Below are 23,091 nucleotides of genomic sequence, written 5' to 3'. Positions count from 1 at the left end.
GTTGCTAGGTGTTCTGGGTGGTTACTAGGCAGTTGCTAGGTGTTCTGGGTGGTTGCTAGGCAGTTGCTAGGGTGTTCTGGGTGGTTGCTAAGGTATTTTTGTTAGTTGCTATGGTGTTACTAGGTGGTTGGTAGTTGTCAAATATGGTTACTATGGAGTTTTTATAGAGTTCTTAAAATCTTTAATAACGAGTGCCTTCAGTACGGCACTCGGCCTGCGGCCTCGTGCCTATGGCCGAATAGGCACAAGCATGGAGCGATATCGCAAGGCCACGAGAGTAAAATTGCTTTAAAAAATAAAAAAAATGTAAAAAAATGTTTTTTTTTGGTTTAGGGTGGTTGCTAGGGAGCTCTTAGTGGTTGCTAGGGTGCTGAAACTGGTTGCTAGGGTGTGGCTGTGAAGATTTTAGGCCATTACTTATTGGCTGCTTGATAATATAAATCCTCTGAGGGAGAGAGAGAGGGAGAGACGCAGGGGTGTCAGGCCCTTTGGAGTCTGTGTGTGTGAAAACGTCGGTTGGGATTCAAATATTTTTAGAACTCCCAATGTAAAGTCAATGGGACTTTTTTGGCCGCTTTTTCGTCCGCTGTGCGAACATCGTACACCCGATCGCTTAGAAAAGTCATAGCACACCTCTCCTCAATGAGCCGCTCGATTTGACGCCTCACTCAGGGGTCTGTGACAAACGGTGCGGGGCGCATTACGCGCCAAACTTTTGTCCAGAATAATAAAAAGAAGTAGAATAATAATAAGTATGAGCAATAACAATAGTGATGCTTTCAAAAAAGCACCACTAACTAGAATGTACATTTCCTGAAGAAAATGTGAAGTGGTGCTTGCAGTGGCAAAACTCGCCACTCGGTTGCTAGGGTGTTATACATGATTGCATACGAGCCAACAACCATGTCTGTACGATGTTCTGGTGCTGAGATATGGCTTATTCATGTTGTTCTGGGTGGTTGCTATGGTGTTCTGGGTGGTTGCTATGGTGTTGCTAGGCGTTTGCTTGGGTATTCTGGGTGGTTGCTAGGCGGTTGCTAGGCAGTTGCTAGGGTATTCTGGGTGGTTGCTATGGTGTTGCTAGGCGGTTGCTAGGGTATTCTGGGTGGTTGCTAGGGTATTCTTAGTGGTTGCTAGGCAGTTGCTAGGTGATTGCTAGGGTGTTCTGGGTGGTTGCTATGGTGTTGCTAGGCGGTTGCTAGGGTATTCTGGGTAGTTGCTAGGGCGTTGCTAGGCAGTTGCTAGGGTATTCTGGGTGGTTGCTATGGTGTTGCTAGGGTATTCTGGATGGTTGCTAGGGCGTTGCTAGGCAGTTGCTAGGGTATTCTGGGTGGTTGCTATGATGTTGCTAGGTGGTTGCTAGGGTATTCTGGATGGTTGCTAGGGCATTGCTAGGCAGTTGCTAGGGTGTTCTGGGTGGTTGTTATGGTGTTGCTAGGCGGTTGCTAGGGTATTCTGGGTGGTTGCTATTGTGTTGCTAGGCGGTTGCTAGGGTATTCTGGGTGGTTGCTAGGGTATTCTTAGTGGTTGCTAGGCAGTTGCTAGGCGGTTGCTAGGGTGTTCTGGGTGGTTGCTATGGTGTTGCTAGGCGGTTGCTAGGGTATTCTGGGTGGTTGCTAGGGCGTTGCTAGGGTATTCTGGGTGGTTGCTATGGTGTTGCTAGGGTATTCTGGATGGTTGCTAGGGCGTTGCTAGGCAGTTGCTAGGGTATTCTGGATGGTTGCTAGGGCGTTGCTAGGCAGTTGCTAGGGTGTTCTGGGTGGTTGCTATGGGGTTGCTAGGCAGTTGCTATGGTATTCTGGGTGGATGCTAGGGCGTTGCTAGGCAGTTGCTAGGGTGTTCTACGTGGTTGCTAGGTGTTCTGGGTGGTTGCTAGGCAGTTGCTAGGTGTTCTGGGTGGTTGCTAGGCAGTTGCTAGGTGTTCTGGGTGGTTGCTAGGCAGTTGCTAGGGTGTTCTGGGTGCTTGCTAGAGTTTTTTGTGGTTACTAGAGCATTTCTAGACGTTGGTAGGGTGTTCAGGTTGGTTGCTAAGGTGTTTTTGTTAGTTGCTATGGTGTTACTAGGTGGTTGGTAGTTGTCAAATATGGTTACTATGAAGTTTTTATAGAGTTCTTAAAATCTTTAATAACGAGTGCCTTCTGTACGGCACTCGGCCTGCGGCCTCGTGCCTATGGCCGAATAGGCACAAGCATGGAGCGATATCGCAAGGCCACGAGAGTAAAATTGCTTTAAAAAATATAAAAAAAATAAAAAAATGTTTTTTTTTGGTTTAGGGTGGTTGCTAGGGAGCTCTTAGTGGTTGCTATGGTGTTGCTAGGCGTTTGCTTGGGTATTCTGGGTGGTTGCTAGGCGGTTGCTAGGCAGTTGCTAGGGTATTCTGGGTGGTTGCTATGGTGTTGCTAGGCGGTTGCTAGGGTATTCTGGGTGGTTGCTAGGGTATTCTTAGTGGTTGCTAGGCAGTTGCTAGGCGATTGCTAGGGTGTTCTGGGTGGTTGCTATGGTGTTGCTAGGCGGTTGCTAGGGTATTCTGGGTAGTTGCTAGGGCGTTGCTAGGCAGTTGCTAGGGTATTCTGGGTGGTTGCTATGGTGTTGCTAGGGTATTCTGGATGGTTGCTAGGGCGTTGCTAGGCAGTTGCTAGGGTATTCTGGGTGGTTGCTATGATGTTGCTAGGTGGTTGCTAGGGTATTCTGGATGGTTGCTAGGGCATTGCTAGGCAGTTGCTAGGGTGTTCTGGGTGGTTGTTATGGTGTTGCTAGGCGGTTGCTAGGGTATTCTGGGTGGTTGCTATTGTGTTGCTAGGCGGTTGCTAGGGTATTCTGGGTGGTTGCTAGGGTATTCTTAGTGGTTGCTAGGCAGTTGCTAGGCGGTTGCTAGGGTGTTCTGGGTGGTTGCTATGGTGTTGCTAGGCGGTTGCTAGGGTATTCTGGGTGGTTGCTAGGGCGTTGCTAGGGTATTCTGGGTGGTTGCTATGGTGTTGCTAGGGTATTCTGGATGGTTGCTAGGGCGTTGCTAGGCAGTTGCTAGGGTATTCTGGATGGTTGCTAGGGCGTTGCTAGGCAGTTGCTAGGGTGTTCTGGGTGGTTGCTATGGGGTTGCTAGGCAGTTGCTATGGTATTCTGGGTGGATGCTAGGGCGTTGCTAGGCAGTTGCTAGGGTGTTCTACGTGGTTGCTAGGTGTTCTGGGTGGTTGCTAGGCAGTTGCTAGGTGTTCTGGGTGGTTGCTAGGCAGTTGCTAGGTGTTCTGGGTGGTTGCTAGGCAGTTGCTAGGGTGTTCTGGGTGCTTGCTAGAGTTTTTTGTGGTTACTAGAGCATTTCTAGACGTTGGTAGGGTGTTCAGGGTGGTTGCTAAGGTGTTTTTGTTAGTTGCTATGGTGTTACTAGGTGGTTGGTAGTTGTCAAATATGGTTACTATGAAGTTTTTATAGAGTTCTTAAAATCTTTAATAACGAGTGCCTTCTGTACGGCACTCGGCCTGCGGCCTCGTGCCTATGGCCGAATAGGCACAAGCATGGAGCGATATCGCAAGGCCACGAGAGTAAAATTGCTTTAAAAAATATAAAAAAAATAAAAAAATGTTTTTTTTTGGTTTAGGGTGGTTGCTAGGGAGCTCTTAGTGGTTGCTAGGGTGCTGAAACTGGTTGCTAGGGTGTGGCTATGAAGATTTTAGGCCATAACTTATTGGCTGCTTGATAATATAAATCCTCTGAGGGAGAGAGAGAGGGAGAGACGCAGGGGTGTCAGGCCCTTTGGAGTCTGTGTGTGTGAAAACGTCGGTTGGGATTCAAATATTTTTAGAACTCCCCATGTAAAGTCAATGGGACTTTTTTGGCCGCTTTTTCGTCCGCTGTGCGAACATCGTACACCCGATCGCTTAGAAAAGTCATAGCACACCTCTCCTCAATGAGGCGGTCGATTTGACACCTCACTCAGGGGTCTGAGACAAACGATGCGGGGCGCATTACGCGCCAAACTTTGTCCAGAATAATAATAAGAAGAACTAGAATGTACATTTCCTGAAGAAAATGTGAAGTGGTGCTTGCAGTGGCAAAACTCGCCACTCGGTTGCTAGGGTGTTATACATGATTGCATACGAGCCAACAACCATGTCTGTACGATGTTCTGGTGCTGAGATATGGCTTATTCATGTTGTTCTGGGTGGTTGCTATGGTGTTGCTAGGCGGTTGCTAGGGTATTCTGGGTGGTTGCTAGGCGGTTGCTAGGGTATTCTGGGTGGTTGCTAGGCGGTTGCTAGGGTGTTCTGGGTGGTTGCTATGGTGTTGCTAGGCGGTTGCTAGGGTATTCTGGGTGGTTGCTATGATGTTGCTAGGCGGTTGCTAGGGTATTATGGGTGGTTGCTAGGCGGTTGCTAGGGTATTCTTGGTGGTTGCTAGGCAGTTGCTAGGGTGTTCTGGGTGGTTGCTATGGTGTTGCTAGGCGGGTGCTAGGGTATTCTGGGTGGTTGCTACGGCGTTGCTAGGCAGTTGCTAGGGTGTTCTGGGTGGTTGCTATGGTGTTGCTAGGCGGTTGCTAGGGTATTCTGGGTGGTTGCTAGGGCGTTGCTAGGCAGTTGCTAGGGTATTCTGGGTGGTTGCTAGGCGGTTGCTAGGGTATTATTGGTGGTTGCTAGGGCGTTGCTAGGCAGTTGCTAGGGTGTTCTGGGTGGTTGCTATGGTGTTGCTAGGCGGTTGCTAGGGTATTCTGGGTTGTTGCTAGGGCGTTGCTAGGCAGTTGCTAGGGTGTTCTGGGTGGTTGTTATGGTGTTGCTAGGCGGTTGCTAGGGTATTCTGGGTGTTTGCTAGGGCGTTGCTAGGCAGTTGCTAGGGTATTCTGGGTGGTTGCTATGGTGTTGCTAGGCGGTTGCTAGGGTATTCTGGGTGGTTGCTATGGTGTTGCTAGGTGGTTGCTAGGGTGTTCTGGGTGGTTGCTAGGCAGTTGCTAGGGTATTCTTGGTGGTTGCTAGGCAGTTGCTAGGGTGTTCTGGGTGGTTGCTAGGTCGTTGCTAGGCAGTTGCTAGGGTGTTCTGGGTGGTTGCTATGGTGTTGCTAGGCAGTTGCTATGGTATTCTGGGTGGATGCTAGGGCGTTGCTAGGGTGTTCTGGGTGGTTGCTAGGGCGTTGCTAGGGTGTTCTGGGTGGTTACTAGGCAGTTGATAGGTGTTCTGGGTGGTTGCTAGGCAGTTGCTAGGATGTTCTGGGTGGTTGCTAGAGTTTTTTGGTGGTTACTAGAGCATTTCTAGACGTTGCTAGGGTGTTCAGGGTGGTTGCTAAGGTATTTTTGTTAGTTGCTATGGTGTTACTAGGTGGTTGGTAGTTGTCAAATATGGTTACTATGGAGTTTTTATAGAGTTGTTAAAATCTTGAATAACGAGTGCCTTCAGTACGGCACTCGGCCTGCGGCCTCGTGCCTATGGCCGAATAGGCACAAGCATGGAGCGATATCGCAAGGCCACGAGAGTAAAATTGCTTTAAAAAATAAAAAAAATGTAAAAAAATGTTTTTTTTTGGTTTAGGGTGGTTGCTAGGGAGCTCTTAGTGGTTGCTAGGGTGCTGAAACTGGTTGCTAGGGTGTGGCTATGAAGATTTTAGGCCATTACTTATTGTCTGCTTGATAATATAAATCCTCTGAGGGAGAGAGAGAGGGAGAGACGCAGGGCTGTCAGGCCCTTTGGAGTCTGTGTGTGTGAAAACGTCGGTTGGGATTCAAATATTTTTAGAACTCCCAATGTAAAGTCAATGGGACTTTTTTGGCCGCTTTTTCGTCCGCTGTGCGAACATCGTACACCCGATCGCTTAGAAAAGTCATAGCACACCTCTCCTCAATGAGCCGCTCGATTTGACGCCTCACTCAGGGGTCTGTGACAAACGGTGCGGGGCGAGTTTCGCGCCAAACTTTGTCCAGAATAATAAGAAGAATAACTAGAATGTACATTTCCTGAAGAAAATGTGAAGTGGTGCTTGCAGTGGCAAAACTCGCCACTCGGTTGCTAGGGTGTTATACATGATTGCATACGAGCCAACAACCATGTCTGTACGATGTTCTGGTGCTGAGATATGGCTTATTCATGTTGTTCAGGTGGTTGCTAGGGTGTTGCTAGCGTGTTCTGTGTGGTTGCTAGGGCTTTGCTAGGTGGTTGCTAGGGTGTTCTGTGTGGTTGCTATGGTGTTCTGGGTGGTTTATATGGTGTTGCTAGGCGGTTGCTAGGGTATTCTGGGTGGTTGCTAGGGTGTTCTGGGTGGTTGCTAGGGCGTTGCTAGGCAGTTGCTAGGGTGTTCTGAGTGGTTGCTATGGCGTTGCTAGGCGGTTGCTAGGGTATTCTGTGGGGTTGCTAGGCGGTTGCTAGGGTATTCTTGGCGTTGCTAGGCAGTTGCTAGGGTATTCTGGGTGGTTGCTAGGGCGTTGCTAGGCAGTTGCTAGGGTATTCTTGGTGGTTGCTAGGGCGTTGCTAGGTGGTTGCTAGGCTGTTCTGGGTGGTTGCTATGGTGTTGCTAGGCGGTTGCTAGGGTATTCTGGGTGGTTGCTATGGTGTTAATAGGCGGTTGCTAGGGTATTCTTGGTGGTTGCTAGGGCGTTGCTAGGCAGTTGCTAGGGTATTCTGGGTGGTTGCTATGGTGTTGCTAGGCGGTTGCTAGGGTATTCTGGGTGGTTGCTAGGGCGTTGCTAGGCGGTTGCTAGGGTATTCTTGGTGGTTGCTAGGGCGTTGCTAGGTGGTTGCTAGGCTGTTCTGGGTGGTTGCTATGGTGTTGCTAGGCGGTTGCTAGGGTATTCTGGGTGGTTGCTATGGTGTTAATAGGCGGTTGCTAGGGTATTCTTGGTGGTTGCTAGGGCGTTGCTAGGCAGTTGCTAGGGTATTCTGGGTGGTTGCTATGGTGTTGCTAGGCGGTTGCTAGGGTATTCTGGGTGGTTGCTAGGCAGTTGCTAGGGTATTATAGGTGGTTGCTAGGGCGTTGCTAGGCAGTTGCTAGGGTGTTCTGGGTGGTTGCTATGGTGTTGCTAGGCGGTTGCTAGGGTATTATGGGTGGTTGCTAGGCGGTTGCTAGGGTATTCTTGGTGGTTGCTATGGTGTTGCTAGGCGGTTGCTAGGGTATACTGGGTGGTTGCTAGGCGGTTGCTAGGGTATTCTTGGTGGTTGCTAGGGCGTTGCTAGGCAGTTGCTAGGGTATTCTGGGTGGTTGCTATGGTGTTGCTAGGCGGTTGCTAGGGTATTCTGGGTGGTTGCTAGGGCGTTGCTAGGCGGTTGCTAGGGTATTCTTGGTGGTTGCTAGGGCGTTGCTAGGTGGTTGCTAGGCTGTTCTGGGTGGTTGCTATGGTGTTGCTAGGCGGTTGCTAGGGTATTCTGGGTGGTTGCTATGGTGTTAATAGGCGGTTGCTAGGGTATTCTTGGTGGTTGCTAGGGCGTTGCTAGGCAGTTGCTAGGGTATTCTGGGTGGTTGCTATGGTGTTGCTAGGCGGTTGCTAGGGTATTCTGGGTGGTTGCTAGGCAGTTGCTAGGGTATTATAGGTGGTTGCTAGGGCGTTGCTAGGCAGTTGCTAGGGTGTTCTGGGTGGTTGCTATGGTGTTGCTAGGCGGTTGCTAGGGTATTATGGGTGGTTGCTAGGCGGTTGCTAGGGTATTCTTGGTGGTTGCTATGGTGTTGCTAGGCGGTTGCTAGGGTATACTGGGTGGTTGCTAGGCGGTTGCTAGGGTATTCTTGGTGGTTGCTAGGGCGTTGCTAGGTGGTTGCTAGGCTGTTCTGGGTGGTTGCTATGGTGTTGCTAGGCGGTTGCTAGGGTATTATGGGTGGTTGCTATGGTGTTGCTAGGGTATTCTGGGTGGTTGCTAGGCAGTTGCTAGGGTATTCTGGGTGGTTGCTAGAGCGTTGCTAGGCAGTTGCTAGGGTGTTCTGGGTGGTTGCTATGGTGTTGCTAGGCAGTTGCTATGGTATTTTGGGTGGATGCTAGGGCGTTGCTAGGCAGTTGCTAGGGTGTTCTGGGTGGTTGCTAGGCAGTTGCTAGGTGTTCTGGGGGGTTGCTAGACAGTTGCTAGGGTGTTCTGGGTAGTTGCTACGGTATTTTTGGTGGTTACTAGAGCATTTCTAGACGTTGCTAGGGTGTTCAGGATGGTTGCTAAGGTATTTTGTTTAGTTACTATGGTGTTACTAGGTGGTTGGTAGTTGTCAAAGATGGTTACTATGGAGTTTTTATAGAGTTAATAAAATCTTTAATAACGAGTGCCTTCAGTACGGCACTCGGCCTGCGGCCTCGTGCCTATGGTCGAATAGGCACAAGCATGGAGCAATATCGCAAGGCCACGAGTGTAATATTGCATTAAAAAATACAAAAAAATTAAAAAAAATTTTTTTATTGGTTTAGGGTGGTTGCTAGGGAGCTCTTAGTGGTTGCTAGGGTGCTGTGACTGGTTGCTAGGGTGTGGCTATGAAGATTTTAGGCCATAACTTATTGGTTGGTTGATAATATAAATCCTCTGAGGGAGAGAGAGAGGGAGAGATGCAGGGGTGACAGGCCCTTTTGAGTCTGTGTGTGTGAAAATGTCGGTTGGGATTCAAATGTTTTTAGAACTCCCAATGTAAAGTCAATGGGACTTTTTTGGCCGCTTTTTCGTCCGCTGTGCGAACATCGTACACCCGATCGCTTAGAAAAGTCATAGCACACCTCTCCTCAATGAGCCGGTCGATTTGACACCTCACTCAGGGGTCTGTGACAAACGGTGCGGGGCGAGTTACGCGCCAAACTTTTGTCCGGAATAATAAGAAAAAGAAGAAGAATAACTAGAATGTACATTTCCTGAAGAAAATGTGAAGTGGTGCTTGCAGTGGCAAAACTCGCCACTCGGTTGCTAGGGTGTTGTACATGATTGCATATGAGCCAACAACCATGTCTGTACGATGTTGTGGAGCTGAAATATGGCTTCTATATTTTGCAATATGGTTGCTAGGTGGCTCTAAATGGTTGCTAGGGTGTGAATACACAGTTACCATGGTGATATTTACAGGCTGTTTTCCAACTGAAACTAAAGAGCCAACCCCCATCTCTATACGATGTTCTGATGCAGAGATATACGTTTTGCTAAACGGTTGCTAGGGTACTCTATTTGGTTGCTAGTGAGTGGCTTGTCAGCTGCCAATGATGAAACTCCAAAGGCTTCTTGTCACTATGAATGATATAAACCAACTCCCATGCCTCTGCGACATTCAGAATGGAAGATATGCCTCTTTGGATTTTGGTTGCTAGGGTACTCTGTTTGGTTGCTATGGAGTTACTTGGCAGCTGCCAATGATGCAATTCCAAAGGCTTCTTGTCACTATGAATGATATATAAACCAACTTCCATGCCTCTGTGACATTCAGAATGGAAGATATCCCTCTTTGGATGTTAGTTGCTAGGGTACTCTGTTTGGTTGCTAGGGAGTGGCTTGGCAGCTGCCAATCATGAAACTCCAAAGGCTGCTTGTCAGTATGAATGATATAAACAAACTCCCATGTCTCTGTGACATTCAGAATGGAAGATATGCCTCTTTGGATTTTGGTTGCTAGGGTACTCTGTTTGGTTGCTAGGGAGTGGCTTGTCAGCTGCCAATGATGAAATTCCAAAGGCTTCTTGTCAGTATGAATGATATAATCCAACTCCCATGCCTCTGTGACATTCAGAATGGAAGATATGCCTCTTTGGATTTTGGTTGCTATGGTACTCTGTTTGGTTGCTATGGAGTTACTTGGCAGCTGCCAATGATGCAATTCCAAAGGCTTCTTGTCACTATGAATGATATAAACCAACTCCCATGCCTCTGTGACATTCAGAATGGAAGATATCCCTCTTTGGATTTTGGTTGCTAGGGTACTCTGTTTGGTTGCTAGGGAGTGTCTTGGCAGCTGCCAATCATGAAACTCAAAGGCTGCTTGTCAGTATGAATGATATAAACCAACTCCCATGCCTCTGCGACATTAAGAATGGAAGATATCCGTCTTTGGATTTTGGTTGCTAGGGTAATCTGTTTGGTTGCTAGGGAGTGGCTTGTCAGCTGCCAATCATGAAACTCCAAAGGCTTCTTGTCACTACGAATGATATAAACCAACTCCCATGCCTCTGCATTATTCAGAATGGGAGATATCCTTCTTTGGATTTTGGTTGCTAGGGTACTCTGTTTGGTTGCTATGGAGTGGCTTGGCAGCTGCCATTTATGAAACTGCAAAGGCTTCTTGTCACTATGAATGATATAAACCAACTCCCATTTATCTGTGACATTCAGAATGGAAGATATCCCTCTTTGAATTTTGGTTGCTAGGGTACTCTGTTTGGTTGCTAGGGAGTGGCTTGTCAGCTGCCAATCATGAAACTCCAAAGGCTTCTTGTCACTATGAATGATATAAACCAACTCCCATGCCTCTGTGACATTCAGAATGGAAGATATCCCTCTTTGGATTTTGGTTGCTAAGGTGCTCGACAATGGTTGCTAGGGCGGGGCTTGGAAGTGTTGAGGTGATTCATGATTGGCTGTTTGCTGCCCCGAGTCAAATGAGACCACCCCCACGTTTCTATGACAATTCAGTCTGGAGATATCTCTTTGAACTCTTTCAATGGAAGTCTATGGAACTTGTTGCTAAGGGGCTCTAAATGGTTGCTAGGGCGTGGCTTGATAGCTTCACAATGATCCTGAGAGACTGATTGGTCGTCTGAGTAAAATGAGGCCTCCCCCTTGTCTCTATGACACTGTGATCCAGAGCTACGTTCAATACAAAGTCCCTATGCAATTTACCATAGTAGGAAAAGCATGTGTGTTTCATGGGACGTTCCTTCCCCATAGTAAGTCAATGGGGCAACTTTGGGCATCTCCTGCCCCCCAGGGGTGCAACTTTTACCCCATTGTGAGGTATGTTCTTACAGAGCCTGTTAGCCTCTTCAAATGTGGCAAATCACACGTTTCTGCGAAATCCTCGCTCAGAGCTACGTGTGGTCAAATTTCGTCTCAATGTTAAGTCAATGGGACTTTTTTGGCCGCTTTTTCGCCCCTGGGGCGAACACCGCACCCCCGATCGCTTATAAAAGTCATAGCACACCTCTCCTTAATGAGCCGGTTGATTTGACACCTCACTCAGGGGTCTGTGACAAACGGTGCAGGGCGAGTTACGCGCCAAACTTTTGTCCAGAATAATAAAAAGAATAATAATAAGTATGAGCAATAACAATAGTGATGCCTTGCTTTCAGCAAGCACCACTAATAAGTATGAGCAATAACAATAGTGATGCTTTTAAAAAAGCACCACTAATAATAATAAGTATGCAAGAGAACAATAGTGATGCCTTGCTTTCAGCAAGCACCACTAATAAGTATGAGCAATAACAATAGTGATGCTTTTAAAAAAGCACCACTAATAATAAGTATGAGCAATAACAATAGTGATGCTTTTAAAAAAGCACCACTAATAAGTATGCAAGAGAACACTAATGATGCCTTGCCTTTGGCAAGCACCATTAATAAGTATGAGCAATAACAATAGTGATGCTTTCAAAAAAGCACCACTAATAATAAGTTTAAGTACAATATCACTAAGTTGGCTCTCTCAAGCCAACTTAATAATAAGTTTAAGTACAATATCAGAAAGTTGGCTCTCTCAAGCCAACTTAATAAATTCATTAGAACTGTGTGGTACTGTCAAATTAGTCAAAACAGTGCTGCCACGTGAAGGCATGTGCTGATTGTCTGAACCCGTATAGAATCACACCAATTCATTGGCTGATGGCGCGGGCGCCTCCTCAGTGGCGCAACTTGAGAGCTGATTGACGTGGACAAAACTTTGGTGACATAACCAGGTCTAGGCCATAGAAACACCTTCACAAGACTTGGGGCAAACTCCATACAAGGCTCACTAACAGAAAGAGCCTGCAGATCCCCCACGCGTTTGAGAGAGGCCAACGCTAACAAAAGTGCCACATTGAGAGTAAGAATCCGGTCCGGAGCTGACTCCAAGGGTTCAAAGGAAGGCTCTAATAGCCCCTCCAGAACAACTGATAAATCCCAGGTGCGGACACTAATAGGATGTGCAGGCCTCAAGTGTTTATAATAATAATAATAATTCATTACATTTATATAGCGCTTTTCTAGGCAGGCCTACTCAAAGCGCTTTTTACATGAAAGGGGGAATCTCCTCAACCACCACCAATGTGCAGCATCCACTTGGATGATGCGACGGCAGCCATATTGCGCCAGAACGCCCACCACATACCAGCTTACTGGTGGAGAGGAGACAGTGATGAAGCCAATCAGTATATGAGGATGATTAGGCGGCCATGATGGACAGAGGCCAAGGGGCAAATTTGGCCAGGATGCCGGGGTTACACCCCTACTCTTTTTCGAAAGTGAGTAGTGTGTCTAACTAAGTGTCTAACTCCATGCTTAAACGAGGAGACCAGACAGTGTTTACCTAAGGGGACCTCGTCTGACTCCCGATAGGCAGCGATAGCTGACATGAACTCTAAAGGTAGTTGCAGCCACTCCAGCCACAAATTTATCCTGCAGGAATTCCAGCACTGAACCGACCGGGCAGCTGACAGGATCCACTTCATGAGCCGAACACCAAGACTCAAAAACCTTGCACTTAGAGAAATACAGCAGTCTAGTAGAAGGCCGCTGCGATGTTCAGGTCCCCTGGAACGTGAACTGCTCTCAGCGAAAGAAACCTGTCTTGAGCCCAAAGGAGGAGGCGGTGCGCATGCCTGTCGAGGGTGCGCGACCACGAGCCCCCCTGGCGATTTACATGGGACACCACTGCCATATTGTCCATCCTGACAATGACATGAGTCCATCAGGGCCGGGAGAAATTGATCCAGGGCCAGAGTGACAGCTTGCAACTTGAGGCAATTTATGTGCCACGAGAGAAGCTCGCCCGTCTAAACATCGTACGCTGGTCTGCCCTCGAAGGTCTGCCCTCGCACACCAACAAGTCAAAGAGGCGTCCGTCGTGACAACCTGAAGTAAAAAGGGGGGAGTCTTTCCACCTTCAAAGAGCGTGAAGGCAACTTCGCGACACTCTCAGCAGGCGGAAGGCAGACCAAGAAGGGCGGATGCCCCTGAGTTTCATCCAGCACAGGAATGGTCTCATATGAGGGAGACCCAGGGGCAGCACAGGAGAGGCTGCTGCCATGAGCCTCAGAAGCCTACCGCTACATATGCCCACCGCTACATGATGGTCGAGCCTGAAACAGGCCAAGCACGCACGGAGACTGGAAACTCGAGCAGGGGCCAGACGGGGCTAGCCTGGTTCTACCAGACTCTCGTACATTTCATTTGTACAGAGAGTCTGGCCTCTCTCCATTGAGGAACGTTTACTTCCTTGTAGGCGGGTTCTCTGTTAAAGTTCAAAACTATTGGATCTGCCCAGAGTCACTCAGGATCTGCCATAGCCAATCGCTAACGTGTGGTCATGCGCCGAAACCGGCCAGAAACAACAAGTCCGAATGATCAGAGGATTATGTTTAGAATAAGATGTCTGTCAACGAGAGCTGCAGGTTTTGTTAATCGAATTTAAGAGTTCAAGGAACAATTGTAAATTCTAAATGTATATTTGACCATAAGGACAGTGATGTATTCAGTCAACTGTCGAAGCTGGGTCTAATCATTAACAATACGCCGCTGCGGTCGTTTCGGATCTGCCGCAAATGCTGTACAGTGATCACCAGGCTACTGCGCGATATGGAAACAACTTTTCTGCCTCCTTCACTTGGTCAATAAATACAATCCTGCTGGTACCTGACTTTTCCTAAAAGTGTCTGTATTTTCATTTAAAATGTTTTTCATATAAATTACACATAAGGCAAAAAAACAAAAACAAATGAACATATTTACCTATTTCGGCCATAAACGGTCATATTGTCATGATTCTGCCTTCATGTCCTAGATCTCTCTTGTCTTGAGGCAGGATCATGACAGACCCATGTTTTATGTGCAAGCACATGGTCATTTGTTTGGGCTGTGTGCTTGTGTTGTCTCGTCACCTAGCCCCGCCCCCTTGTTATCCTCGTTTTGTCATTATTGCTTTACCTGTGTCCAGGGCCGTCCATAAGGGGGGATAAAGGGGAACGTTTTCTGGGGCCCAGCCGCTAGAGGGGGCCCATGCAGTCCAGCTATAATTATGTTCATCCTAAATATAAGCAAAAGTTACCATATTTTATTTTGAACCAAAATAGCACCATTAATTGTTGAAAGTGAGAAAAAAATGCATTTTATTTAATGTTGCTTGAGTAAAATGTAGCCTGTGTCATAATGAAACACCCCTTTCCTGAAAATGGTCTGAGCTATTTTTTGTTGTACTTAATATCGCGAGCGGGCGCGAGCGCCGTGAGCGCTGAGCGAGCAGGAAGTACGAGTAGTGAGTTGTCGTCGAAAAAGATGGATAAAGCAAAAAAGCTGGCGGGGGCTAAACATAGAAAAAGAAAGAGGGAAAAGGAGATGGCATGTCAATTGATGAGACAGCAGCTAAATAAGTGGATGAAAGGCAACAGGTTGGATTTAAAGTGCATAGGATTAGGATTGGTAGGATTTCCAGGCATGTAGATCCATCTGGCCAATCGTGACTACCGGGAGATTCCCAGTGGGCCGACGTGCTTTTTGGGCCGATGCATCCCATACTTTTTTTCTTTTTTTGTCTTAACGGCCCATAAAACTGTACATTCGTTTTGTTTAGTTTTGCTTAATCGGCGGCGCTGGGTTAGTGGCGGTGTAATGCATTGGTCAAAAAAAGTCAGCGTTAGTTTTTTTTCTGAAACACCGGCCCATGAAACAAGTAGATCAGCGGCCCATTGGTTCTTTGGAACTATATGGTTATCCGGACCAGTGACGGGTAGGTTTAGGGGCGGGGTTAGGGGTAGGCCATCATATGCTCCAGATAACCGTATAGTACCGGTTCTTTTCTTGATGGTCACTGGGCTGGCCCAATCACATCTTTAACCCCCTGAGGTCGGCGGTATCGCCGGCGATACCAGCTCGCTTTTTTTTATCAGTGTAAAAGAAACTCATAAAAACTCTGTTGACTTTGATTTTCCATAGGAGTTTCATACATCAATCGATTCTGTTAAATGTGTATTATTTTGTGTATACTCACAATAAAAACAAAGTGTTGTGTTTTTTGCCAAATAAAGAAAAATAAACACGAGGCGAGTTCTGCCTTCTCTCTGCCAGTGTAGTCCATTTTGAAACGCGTCTGAAAATGAATCATAACTCAGCGAATACTTCTCACACAGGCACGTGAGATATGTCTCTACGAAGCTTGAAATCTCCTCTTTTAAATGAAGTAATTTATATAAAAAACAAATGTTTTCAACTCATGTAATCCGTTTGAAAGCAAGGAGAGGTACCGTTTTTCCTTCTCCCTTCATTATCTCTAAATGAGCTGAGGCCGCCCCGCCCCCCGGCGCGATTCACATGTAAATAGTTAGGTGATCTAGTATGCATCGCACCCGCCCCCCGATCAATGCCTCAGACGACGAACGGCAGAATTTTGAAGAGCGAATTCCGCCGAGGACACAATTTCGGAGTAAGTTTTACTTAAAAGTCTTTTGTCTTTTATTTTTCGTGTTCGCATTTATGAGGAAACAACAATATTACGTGACAGTTCTCCATTATGGACGCGAGCGCTCTAAAAAAAGCACTAAAAGACTTTCAAACTTTCACAGAGACCTCAAAACAGAAAGTACAAATCCTTTCTTTAAAACGAATTTCGTTTTGTATCAATTGTATCTTAATTTTAATAATTTTTTCATTAACAAATTTCCTGGATTTAAAGTAAATATAGCAATCACAACATAAGGTGCTTGAACTGTAGATCATCATGCCTCACATGTCTAAAAAATGTGAAATATATTTACAGAAAGCTGTTTTTACAAAACCATCCAAAACAAAAAACTATGTAGCCTAACAAATGTGCATTTCTCCGGTGCGTTCACTAGCCTACTGCGAAGATCGCGAGTCAATAGCCTATCGTCAACTTTATATTTATTATAATAAAAACGAAAGTTACTATGTTACAGACATATGAAAGACAACATTTCATTGATTAGTTTTGGATAGATTATACATTTTTACTGTAAAATATCTGCCAAATAAGCTTTTGTTTGCCAATTTTTGCTCATATGTTAAATATAGTATGTTTTGTCAAAAATAATCAAATAATATGTTATAGTGTTTATTCCAATGTAGCTTAGGCTATATTCAAGTAATGAATCCTTAACTTTGAAATATGTATGATAAAATGTATACTTTAGTTTTTACAAAGAAAGATTACACTTGAATTGTTGTTGTAATTGTAACCTTTTTAATAAAAAAAAAATACAAGGTAGATGTAAACAAACTAATAAAAGGTAAATATAAGCCTTTTCTTTAAAATCATTTTTTATTGTGTTTTATTAGTGACAAATTTGGGGAGAGGATAAATATTCCAAAACTTAAAATACAGTATGAGAATTAACTGCACAATTACTAGACATGTTTTCCTTTTGATTTTATAGGCTAATTTGCACGAGATGCTTCCAACTGTTGCTCTTGCATTCTTTCTTGTGACACACCTGAATGAATGGCTCATTAAGTATGTGGGCCCCATTGTCTCCAGGTGCGAACCACTAAATATGCATGATCGTTGACGCCCACTCCGCATATTGCCTTTCCAGACAGAAAGTGTTTTGCAAAATTTAAATCAATGCACTGTGTTCTGTGAATGATTAGGCAGGATGATTTTCACATAATTTTGAAGAAAAAACACTAGGCGATGACATCCATTAGTCAAAAGTCTTATTGGCACATATTTAGAATGTGTTTTATGGCCTTATTTCAGAAACTTTAGTTTTTAGTTTTTTCAATAACCATGCATAAACATTATTCTCTCAAAAATACAAACATGTACATGCATGGTGCTCACATATGATGGTAGCCCTGTTTGTGCTATATAGAGTGAATTTACACCTTTGCCATTAATATGTTTATAAGCAACTGAAAAAAGCAAAAATGTCAGGGCATGTCAGAACATCTCAAGGACCCCAAAAACACCTTAGACCCCAGAGGGTTAATGTGAAGTATAGAAATAGAAATACTCTTTCAAGTATAGAAATTGTACAAAGCTAATTATGAAAATTTCCTTTATTTTTCAGTGCATTTGTTTTACAATATATGGCTATTATATCATGGGATTAATATTATAACTATTATCATGTAGTAGTGTAATGTAGACAGACACTGTAACTAAAAGAGGTTTTAATTTTTAATTTGCACACTGAATATGGGTTGGAGTTTTTAATTTTGAACTCTCAAAGTGCACCAGATTGATGAATTTAACATTAAAAAGCACAACATTTTCTTACAGGGGGTGCCCCCCAACCCCCCTACCCCCCTAGAGGTACAGAGGTCCACTCACCACAGCTTTACCAAAAATCCTGTAAGAAACACTGGTATTGCTATGGCAATGCAGTTTATATATTTATTTATTTATTTATTTGATTAATCACTGTGGAGTATAGTTCAATTGTATTAATAAATGATTTTTTTTTACTTATTTCATCTATTAACTCTCACTCGTTCCTACTCACTCATTACATGGCACACTTTATTTATTTATTTATTTATTTATTGATACCCTTCTGACACTGGGTAGTTGCGCCCCTGAGTCTCTCTCAGTTAAATGTATGTGTTAATGTAGGAGAGAGAGAGAGAGAGCACACGCATGATATGAGTAGCCTATAGCATATTTGGGGAGGGCCCATTCACTGGACCTTTTCAGGGGCCCGGTCATTTCTGTGGGCGGGCCTGCCTGTGTCACCTGTTGTGTTATCATTAGTTCCCTATTTAATCCCCTTGTGTTTGCTGTCCTGTGTCGGTTCATTGTGATTCCTACCTGAGTGTTTCATGTAATCTGCTATCGTTCATTGTGAGACTTTGGTCACTGTGAGTACCCTGTCTAGAGAAAGTTCTGTTTCTGTTTAAGCTGTTTATTTGTAGTCTAGTTACGTCAAGTCTTAGTCTAGTTTAGTCACTCGTAGTCCTGTCCAGTCTTGTTTTGCCCCCTCGTGGGCTTTGTTTTCCCTGTTTTTGTATAGGCTACTGAGAAACAGAGCAGTGGAATTTTTATATGTTAGGTTGACTATGTTATTATTATATTTTATTATGGCTATAATGAACAGGCTGCAATGAAGATTGCAATTCTGGAATATGGTGTGTGTGTCGGCGGGCGCGGACGCGATCGAACAGTGTAAACATGAAAATAGCTTTTCTCACGTCTTTCTCCGCTGCCATTACTGAACTCCAACTCAAACTGACGCACTACATCAACGTCATCGTTCTCAGCCACTCCCTCTGTTCGCTGATTGGTCCTACAAAAAATTGGTTTCTGGAAACCTAAGAATATACAGCAGTCCCAGACGTAGTACTGAAGCAAAATGGAATTGCGCGGAAGTGCGTAGGAGGGCGCAGCCAGGCTAAGAGAAGGAGTTAAGACATTCTTCTGAGCATTCAACCTGAGACTGAGAGACCGGAGGTGGTGGAGAATAATGTCCCTGTGACGAAACACCATCTCTCTGGAATGAGCCAGAATGAGCTAGTCGTCGAAATAATTTAGTACACGGATGCCCTGGAGCCTCAAGGGGGCCAGAGCTGAATCCATGCACTTTGAGAATGTCCGCGGAGCCAAAGCTGGACCAAATGGAAGGACCCGATACTGATACGCCTTTCCCCCAAAGGCGTATCTAACCTGAGGTTTAGTATAATGCCACCTTTATACTCAAAAACATCTATATAGTCCAGTCATTTTAAGCCAAAATGGGGGTCAACCTTGAACAAATTGCGACAGAAGCAAACTCAACTGATTTTGTATCCTCAATATGTCCTGAGTAAGGGAAAAAAAGTCCAGAAGAATCCCATTAGGGGAAAGTTTCGAAAAAGACCCAAACATAGACTATTCATACGACTATTCATTTTTTTTCTTACGTGAATAGGGTAAAAATTTTAACCTTTAGATATCACCATGAAAATTACTGAGTTGATTACTTGCATCAAGACAAACAAAGAATGTATTACAAGTTTTTTTTTAATTGTTTGTTAACATGGACAAACGGTGCATCTTTGTCAAATAATGAAGGAGTATGGACATTTTAAGGGCTTCCTGCCCATCTTGGACGCCATCTTGAAAATTACACCTTTCTAGTGGTCAAACTTTGGTAAACTTTTAGTATGTTATTAAGGACACCTAATACTACAAAAACAGCTGCGAAACCTTTTGTTAGAATTTTTTTAGGGTTTGGTGTTTTTTTTTCCATATATGCAGCCGCCTATAGAGAGAGTGAAGTGCTACTAAGTGCTAATGTGGATTTCTGTCTAGATATGCAATAAACATTTTGCAAGAGAAAACCTCAAAAAGGTTAATTATAGATCAAATAATACAGAAACACACGTTCACCGGTCATTTTCCTCAGCTGTAGGCAAAGGCAAGTTTCAAATCAGTGCTTCTCCTGGGAGACTAGCGCTACATTAGCCTCTAGTTTAGCGCCATCTACTGTTTTAGAAGAGGAAGTTGCTCAACTGCATTTGTGAGAAAATCTGCCTGGACGCATTTGTGAGAAAATCGAGCCGAGAGATCTCATAAAAAGCGAAGTGTCACACAATCATAACAGACAGATATGCATTTGTATGCACTAGATTTGGTATTTGTTCAAAGGTTACATGCAATTTGAAGGATGGTTTGTATATATTTGTGAAGTTTTATCTTGGCTTAATTATTTATATTTGTAAAACACAATACATACAGTATATGTTACTCCACTGCATTTTCACTCAAACTGACCTTTGTGCTTGCACATTGCTTTCTGTTTGTTTGCGAGTCGAGATTTCCTTTGCAAAGTGGATCGAGTTTGTTTGCAAAATGCTGGATTTGTTTGTTAAATTATGGCACATAATTCGCTCCATATGTGTGCCACAAAGGATTCCTCCCCAGAAAGTCACATTTAGCTTTCAGCTGATTGTCAAGTCTGTATGAGGCATCATCCTTTCTGTTGGTTACAGCATATTCATTTTGACAGCAAATTTTGATTTAGTTTTAGTCATAGTCTTTTGACTAAAATGCCATTTTAGTTTTAGTCATATTTTAGTCATCTGAGTTGTTTTAGTTTTACTCTAGTTTTAGTTGACGAAATACAATAAGACTAAATTGACTAAATCTAAAATCGAATGGGTTTAGTTAAATTGTAATGCATTAATTTCGAATTTCTCTAAAATTTCCAAACCCATTATATACTCCCAGAGAAAACATCTTTTAAGTAACCTGTTAATATGTTAATAATTTTTAAAGTTTGATAATGCAATACAGACAAAGATTTAACTGCAGTGACATAAAAAAAAACTCACAGACGAAAACGAGACGATAACTAATTAAAAACCAGCTGTAAAGTCACCATGAAATCAAATTTTACAATTCGTATTTTTATATGTAATATTGTAGTGTTTATTGTAAATGAAGTTACACTTTATTAATTTTTAAAAATTCATGTGCCCTTATATTCTTTAAGGCGAGACACGACAGGCAAAAACATCGATTTTTCATGCAGTGGTCAGTTTTGAGATTTTGGGCTGGTTTACTCCTTTAATATGTGTTCTTTCAAGCTGCTACAAAGAAAACGTTGAAAATATACATTAAGATGTTTATTTTATTACATTTTGTTTACTTGCGGCAGTAAGTTTCTCCTGAATTTACCAGGAAGTTTACTGAAGTCTGTCATGACCGGTATCGTTGTAAAGCTCTGAGTCTCCTGCACAACGCTATGTAACCCAAATATGGGCATTTCCTTTCTATCAGTAACCAATCGTGAATGTCCAAAGGGGGATTTAAAGTTAATGACGAGATCTCATTTAGAGCTATTTAAATCTTTAACTGCCGTTTTCTCAAAATGTTTTTTTGTCATTCTCCAGTAGAAACATCTCAGCCTATGTAGCACCTGTGTACACCAATCTTTCCAGTTATACACTTAGCAGTATTCTGAAGATATTTTCAGAGGGATTTGTTAATAAATCATTCCTGGCCTGATTTATGCGATATTTTAATTAAAAAAAAATATGGCGAAAATCGATTTTTTTAAGGCTATGGACAGTATATTTTGATTTCCTAGGTAATGAAAGAATATATCCTGAAATCCCTCTGAATGTTTTGATGAACACAATGAAAAAATAATTTTGCACGTGGCTTTATCATATGTTCAGATCTATCTACCGAAAATATATGCAAAATCTTGCCTATTTTAATGAGATAATGCCTAATTTGCATAATTAAACATACAAATTTCTAAAACTTGTAATACATTTTTTTTTTAGTGCTGGGCAACGATTAAATTTTTTAATCGCGATTAATCGCATGATTTTCTTGCGATTAATCGCATTATTACGAGCAAAATTTGATAATGAATTCTAAAGTATAGTGTATAGCAGATCTAAATGTACTGCTATATACACAATAGTGCATGTGGTTTGCAAAAACTTTAAACAAATAGCCTAATGTGCTTTTTACCAGCAGTATTCCCTTTACACAGTAGCAATAAAATATTTCTTGTAAATCTCAACTTATAACATTAATGTAATCAAATCAAATATTAAACCAAAGCTATTTGCCACTGCCAGGGCATTACCTTTTATCTAGCTTGTTAAACAAGTTACCATCAGAGTCCTGTTTTCTTGGTTTTTTTTTTTCTGAACAGGTATCAACAGTATCTTTCATCAGGGAGTAGCAGAAACAGTCTGTGTTCAGTAGCAAGTTTCCCTGTTACTGTGTGTTCACAGTTCACACCAAACGCGAATAGCGTGTCAAAGTCACGTCTACCGCGTTGAACATTTTGAATCCATTCGCACGTCCAGAGCGAAATCGACGCACGTAAAAAGGAAAGGTTTGGCGCGAACTGGATGCGCGCGCCGCGCTAAACGCCTCATTCGCGCCGCAGGACCTCCAGACGCGCATAAACGCGTCTTTGCATTGACTTTGACATTGAAATCACTCGCGCCAGACGCTCTATTTGCGTTTGGTAGAGTGAGGTGAAGTGGTCGAGCACAAGGCGCAGCGACAAGCGGGTGCGTTCCCGTGAAACTGTCGCGGTTGTGCGCACACGCCCGCCCGCTGCCGAAGTTGAATTGTCTTGAACTTTTTGTAAATGATGCGAGACTGAAGAGAGACTGATCCTCGCTGTTTGTGAGTTTCCTGAATCTAAATAGTTATCAGGACATCAACAGGAGGGATTACATGTATGGCAGAGCATCCCTGCTAAACTAAGCTGGTGAGCAACGGACTTTCAAAATAATAATAAAAAAAACTGCGTTAACGTGCGATAAATAAATTGTCTGCGTTAATTAATAAATGCGTTAACGCGATATTAACGCGTTAACTTGCCCAGCCCTATTTTTTTTATATAATTGTGCAAGTAATCAACTGAGGAAGTTTCATGGTGATATATATTATTTAAAAATGTTCACCTGTAGTGTCTCGCCTTAAAGGGATAGTTCACCCAAAAATGAAAATTCTGTCATCATTTACCCACCCTCAAGTTGTTCCAAACCTGTATGAGTTTCTTTGTTCTGCTGAACACAAAGGAAAATATTTGGACGAATGTTTGTAATCAAACAGATCTCGGTCCCCATTGACTTCCATAGTAGGAAAAAATATATACTATGGTAGTCAATGGGGACCGAGATCTATTTGGTTACAAACATTCTTCCAAATGTTTTCCTTTGTGTTCAGCAGAAACACAAACAACTTGGAACAACTTGAGGGTGGGTAAATGATAACAGAATTTTCATTTTTGGGTGAACTATCCCAGAGTTGTGTGAAGAGTTATTTTTTCAGTGGATGTTGTCAGCACATGTGTTCTGTGTATCTGGAATGCATTTATTGCATTTACAGCCTACCCAACCCACTGAGGATTTGAGGAAAAAAATACTGATAAAAAATAAAGGGTGCTTACACTAAAATAGCCACAGTTGTTTTTTCGCGATATTTCCGGCAGAGCAGACCCTCCAATTATTGGTTCTTAGGGTCAAAGTTAACAGAAAAAACACAAATAAAAAGTAGGGCAGACCATGTCAGGTT

The 23,091-nt window shown here is 43.6% G+C and overlaps 1 protein-coding gene across 1 annotated transcript in view; it reads left to right on the top strand.

Annotated features, from left to right (window-relative positions):
* The window catches only part of LOC311091198 (neoverrucotoxin subunit alpha-like), a 155,030-nt gene that overhangs the window by 118,497 nt on the left and 13,442 nt on the right, over positions 1-23,091 (top strand). The window lies entirely within an intron of this gene.

This window comes from Abramis brama (genome assembly GCF_963993115.1).
Source record: "Abramis brama genome assembly, chromosome: 10".
NCBI classification, from domain to species: Eukaryota; Metazoa; Chordata; class Actinopteri; order Cypriniformes; family Leuciscidae; genus Abramis; species Abramis brama.
This window is presented reverse-complemented; position numbering and strand designations above follow the sequence as displayed.